A 6424-nucleotide genomic window follows, 5' to 3' on the forward strand; every position below is an offset into this window, starting at 1 on the left:
ATGTTAAAAATGAAAGTTTGGCTTGTACGACTGCCGAAAATGTTAAAAATATTAAAAAATGTTGTAATATGGACTTGGATTTTAAGTAAGTATGGTAATCGCCGTAATATTAAATTATGAAAATGGACCGGCCGAATTCTTCATTTGAGTTTTGACTAAGACTGGGAAGGCTCTACCATGTTGAAGCTTTAATCGACTCAGTCTGGCCGAGTTCTTCGTGCTTAGTCTGGCTGAGGCTTGAGTTAACTTAGTCTGGCTGAGCTCTTCGTGCTCAGTCTGGCTGAGGCTTTAGTTAACAAGTCGTTATTGAAACACAACGCAGATAATGGAGATATAAAGTCATTTGCATTTAAGGCGTAGCATGTTGATCACAAGTTTACACCATGTATAGAAAGGACAAAAACGAACAAGCGTGTAGATCGTCAAAAAGAACATATAACAATTGATCAAGACAAAAGTAGGAGACTCCATTTTACTGGAAATAACGCTTCAAGTGCTCGGCGTTCCACGGATGGGGGAGGTCTCTGCCTTCCATGTCTTAGAGTTGGTAAGTGCCTGGGTGAGGTCTGGCTTTAACGACGTAAGGCCCTTCCCATTTGGCTGCTAGCTTTCCCTCAGCGGGATTTTTGGTGGCAAGAGTCGCCTCGCGCAAGACTAGGTCCCCCACTGCGAACTCTCTCGGTCAGACTTTGCGGTTGTAGTGTGTTTTCATTTTTTGCTGATATGAGGCCCGTTTGACAGCAGTGGTCTCTCGGAGCTCTTCAATCAGGTCCAAGTCAGCCCGATGCAATTCTTCGGTTAGTTATGGATCCAGGTGCAAAACCCTCGGAGTCGACAGACTGATTTCCACTGGGATGACCACTTCAGCGCCGTATGTCAAGCGAAAAGGGGGTCTCCCTAGTAGGGGTTCGGGCGGTAGTTTGATAAGCCCAGAGTACGTTTGGTAGCTCCTCGGCCCAGAGTCCCTTAACGGCTTCCTACTTAGTGTTAATGATCTTCAAGAGAGAGCGATTGGTGACTTCGACTTGTCCATTGGCTTGGGGATGACCTGGGGAAGAGAAACATGGCTTGATATGGATCTTTGTGCAGAATTTCCTGTACTTGGCATTGTCGAATTGTTTGCCGTTGTCTGAGACGATGGCTTGAAGGATTCCAAACTGACATACGATCGACTGCCAAACGAATCTGGTTGTGTTCCGTTCAGTGATTGTGGCGAGGGGTTCCGCTTCCATCCATTTAGTGAAGTAGTTAATGGCAACTACAACGAACTTGGTTTGGCCCCTACTGGCGGGCAATGGATCAACTAAGTCAATAGCCCACTTGGCGAATGAGTAGGGACTGTAGAGTGTAATCAGTTCTGTAGGTGGAGCATGGGGGATGTCGGCAAAGCGCTGGCATTTATCACACTTAAGCACAAATTCGGTGGCATCTTTGTTGAGAGTATGCCAGAAGTAGCCGGTGCGAAGGATTTTATGGACCAGTGACTCGATGCCCGAATGATTACCACATACGCCCTCGTGGACTTCCCTCATCATATAGGTCGCTTGAGCGGGACTGAGGCACCTGAGGTATGGGCGTGAAAATCCACGTTTGTATAGTAGGCCGCTAATGAGGATGTAATTGGATGATCGGGCTCTAACTTTGGCGGCCAGTTGTTTATCTTCTGGCAACTCCCCATTTATCAAAAACAGAAGGATATCTGTAACCCATGGGATAGGTTCGTTTTGAAGGAAGTGGACCTCCTACTGGTTTGGCGAAGTAGCCGGGTGGGCCAGGTATTCAAGGCGGACGCCATGATTGAGGTCTGACTGGTCGACCAAGGCTAATTGGGCCATTTCATCTGCCTTGAAGTTCTCTGACCGAGGGAAGTGTTTGATATGGAAGGTATTGAAAAGGTGAACAAGAGGGAGTGCGATATCCCTGTAGGCTCGCATCTTGTCTTCCTTCGCGTCGAATTCCCCCGTAATTTGCCCAACAATCAATTGGAAATCACTGAACACTTGGATATGGCTTACACCAATGTCTCTGGCTAGGCGAAGACCTGCTATCAAGGCCTCATATTCGACTTCATTATTGCTTGCATCGAACAAGAAACAGAGGGCACACTTGAAATAACCGCTCTCGGGAGTGGTGAAGATGAGACCAGCCCCACTGCCTTCTTTACGGGATGATCCACCGACATTGAGGGTCTAGAAATGAGGGTCTTCTGTCTCAGTATTGAATTGCCTTGGCGGAGGGAGCGCAGTTGGAGTGGGATTGGTGAATTCTAGGATAAAATCTGCGACGACCTGTCCTTTGATCGCCGTTCAAGGTCGGTAAGAGATTTCATATTGGCTGAGCTTGATAGACCATTGCATAAGTCTGCCGGACAACTCTGGCTGGTGTATGACCTTCTTCAGAGGTTGATCAGTGAGGACCACCATGGAGTGAGCTTGGAAATAAAGTCGAAGTCGCCTTGACGCTATGACCAAGGCAAGGGCCATTTTCTCCAGCAGAGGATAGTTTTGTTCTGCCCCCCTAAGAGCTCTGCTAATGTAGTAGACCGGTCGTTGTACTGAGTTGTCTTTCCTGATAAAGGTCGCACTGACCGCGGTGTTTGATACAGCTAAGTTGAGAAAGAGTGTTTCGCCTGAGAGCGCTTAAGAGAGTAGGGGGGATTGGCCATGCACTACTTTAATTGTTGAATGGCCTCTTCGGATTTGGGGGTCCACTCAAAAGCCTGTCGGAGGACTTTGAAAAAGGGGAGGCACTTGTCTGTTGCGCGAGAAATAAAACGGTTGAGGGCGGCGACTCTGCCAGTAAGCCGTTGAACCTCTTTGACTGTTCTGGGAGACTGCATTTCAATTAGGGCTTTGATCTTTTTGGGGTTGGCCTTGATGCTCCGCTAACTGACCGTGAAGCCCAAGAATTTCCCAGATCCTACGCCGAAGGTGCACTTCTCCGGATTCAGCTTCATTTAATACTTGCGTAGGGTTTCGAAGGTCTCTCGTAGGTCTGTCAGATGATCTGAGGAGAGCTTGCTTTTGACGAGCATGTCATCGACGTAGAATTCCATGTTTCGGCCTATTTGGTGGTGAAAGACGGTATTGACCAACCGTTGGTAAGTTGCTTCGGTGTTTTCCAATCCGACCGACATAACTCGATAGTGGTAAGTGCCTCCGTCTGTGATGAAGGAGGTGTGTTCCTGGTCAGCCGAGTGCATTAGAATTTGATTATAGCCGGAGAAGGCGTCCATGAAACTGAGCATCTGATGTCCTGCCGTGGCGTCGACAAGCAGATCTATGCAGGGGAGAGGATAACTATCTTTGGGGCAAGCTCGATTAAGGTCGGAGTAGTCGACGCAGAGTCGCCATTTACCGTTGCTTTTATGGAGCAGGACCACATTTGATAGCCATCTGGGATAGTCTACGTTCTTGACGAACCATGCCTCCAGTAGTTTGTCTACATCAGAGGCAATAAAAGTATTGCGCTATGGGTGAAAGATAAGATGCTTCTGGCAGAAAGGTCGGAAGTGGGGCTCGATACTGAGACGATATGTGATGAAGGAGGGATCGATACCCAGCATGTCGGAATGGGTCCAGGCAAATACATCATTGTGCTCAGTTAAGAGGGCTGTAAGGTCGGTCTTGGCCTAGGAAGATAGTTGGCTACCGATCTTGGCTGTTTTTGTTGAGTTGGTAGGGTCGATGCGGACTTCAATAAGTTCTTCCACTGGTTCCCCTTTGACCAACTCGCCTTCGTCTCTGACATCAAGTCCTTCGATGATCATAGCCTCCTTCAGCTTGACCTCTTTGAGTGAAGCGACGTAGCATTCTCTGGCTACCCTCTGCTCTCCCCTCACGGTGCTGACCCCAAGTTTGGTGGGAAATTTCATGGCCAGATGGAATGTGGATGTGACAGCTTGGAAAGCATTAAGGGTTGTGCGGCCGAGGATTATGTTATAAGTAGAAGGACAGTCAACGATAAGGAAGGTAAGTAACTTGGTGGTCTTCCGTGGATACTCGCCGATGGTGATGGGACGATCGATAGAGCCTATGGATGTCACTCGATCCCCCGTGAAGCCGACCAGCGGGGTTTGAAGAGGGGATAATTTTTCTTCTCCGACCTGGAGTTGGCGATAGGCGTTCAGGAAGATGATGTCTGAAGAGCTGGCGTTGTCGACGAGCACCCATCTTACCTGTAATTGGACAGGAGGGCAGAGGTGACGAGGGGGTCGTTGTGAGGGTAACAGATGCTTGTGCAGTCAGCCTCCGTAAAGGTGATGGGTTCCAGTCACTGTTTGGGACGTTTGAGGGAGCGATCCAATGTCACGACTTTTTTGTCGGAGCCCTGTCTGATTTTTCTGAGTTTGGCTCGCTGAGCCGAACGGGATGGTCCTTCGTATGCGAGCCTGCCAGTGATGACTTTGATTTCGCCGACCGAAGGAACAGGGTCGCCTTGTGCTTGGGGTGGCAGTGGGGGCCGATCATTGTCTCAGTTGAGTTGTGCGGGTTGTCGGGGAGAGAAGTGTTGGCAGTTGCCCTCGGTAGGTTCAGTCCGTAGACGTTGCTGAGGATGGCTGTTATGAACCGACTAAGACACCCCTAGCGTATCGAACTCTCTACCTGGTCTTTAAGGTTAACACATTCCTCAGTGTTGTGGCCATGGTCCTGGTGGAAACGACATTATTTGGATTGGTCTCTCCAGTTGGAGGGAGACCGTGATGGCTGGGGCCACTTCAGGTTATAATCTCGCTGGATTTGGTTTAAGACTTGCTTCATGGGGAAATTGAGAGGAGTGTACCGCTCGAACCGACCAGGTGGTCGGGTAGGTGCCGGTCGGTCGGCACGAACTGGTCGGTCGGTATACTGAGGAGTGTGTTGTGTATATTGGGATGGTTTGGTTTCAGATTCCTTCCTCTTCTCGTTGGGGGTTGAGTTTTTGGATGGGGTATCTTGGTGGGCTGCCATAGAATCTTCACCATTCATATATTTTTGGGCTTTGGTAAGGAGGATGGCCATGGAGGTCGGAGGGTTTTTGGAGAGGGAGAACTGGAAGTCGGATGATCGTAAACCATCCATGAAAGCGGTGAGAATGACCTTGTCGTCGTTTTCTGCCACCTGTAAGGCTTCGGTATTGAAACGGGTGACAAAGCTACGCAATGACTCCCCCTCTGTCTGACGGATGTTGAGTAGCTGAGTCGCCAAGAGACGCTGGCGCTGAGCATCGATGAAGTGGCTAAAAAAGGAATCACTTAGATATTGGAAAGTAGAGACAGAGTCTGTCGGCAGCTGACTAAACCACAGTCGAGCCGACTCCTTAAGCGTTACGGAGAAAGCCCGACACATGATCTCGTGGGGAAAGCATGGAGGATCATTAGGGTCTTGTAAGTCTCCAAGTGGTCAACTGGGTTCGTCGTGCCGTCGAAAGAATCGATCGAGGGCATTTTGAACTTGGGAGGTAGGGGTTTGTCCCTGATGGAGACGACAAACGAGGAATTGGTCGTAGTAGAAGGTTTATTCTGTATGTTCTGCATGACTCCTTGAAGCTGGAGTTTCATGGCTCGGAATTCCGCGTCCCAGATATGAACATTGTCGCCACCGGAATGTAGTGGGGGTTGGACACTACTGGCCTCGCCTTCGGGAGCAGGTGCTTGAACTGATGGATGTAGACCTCGAGGTGGCGGGTTCATGTCTTGAGGTGGGGGTCGCAAAACCTCCAGGTTTGAGAGGTGGGCTTGTTGGAAAGGATGGCTCGGGGTTCGCTCTCGATCAGGTGGGATGTTTTGTGGTGGTGGAGGAGGCACATGGAGGTCTCGCTAGAGCAAAGCATTGATCAAGGCTTGGTTTTGCTCGGCTAAACGGTTGATACTGTTGGTGTGTTCTGTGAAATACTGAGGTGGGTTGTTTAGGTTAGGAGGGTCGGCTTGGGGGTCGACAACGTTTTGGTGGGAAGCCATGGATCTCGTTGTGACGATCCACCTTGATGGTTGGAGGAGAAGGATTATTGAGGATGGGTCCCCGATAACAATGAGCACAACAGTTATGAGGAGTAGTAGCTTCCCACAGACGACACCAACTGATGAAGCCCGTTCTCCCTGATGGACGGGTCGGACTGATCCAAGTCGTCAACACCGTTGTCCTGGTCACTAGGCTTGCCGAGATACCTGTACAAAAGTCTATGGGGAACGGGAGTCCCCAAGCGAACCCTCCGACGAACAAGTTAGAAAAGAGAGATTGGTGGAAAGTAGTGATAGGATTGTGATCAAGAACTTAACCTTTCTTTTTTCTTAGAAACCTCCTTATATCCTTTTCATCATTTCCTCTTGTCATGTTGGCCAAAAGTCTACGCTCTAGCTTGCATTGTTCATGGTGAGGCCGTTTTTGTCCCAACGTGAGGGAGTTATCGCATTAAATGCTGCAGGGGACCTCATTAATGATTGATG

This window comes from Camellia sinensis, chromosome 9, assembly GCF_055761805.1.
Source record: "Camellia sinensis isolate YWXY chromosome 9, ASM5576180v1, whole genome shotgun sequence".
In the NCBI taxonomy this organism is placed as follows: domain Eukaryota; kingdom Viridiplantae; phylum Streptophyta; class Magnoliopsida; order Ericales; family Theaceae; genus Camellia; species Camellia sinensis.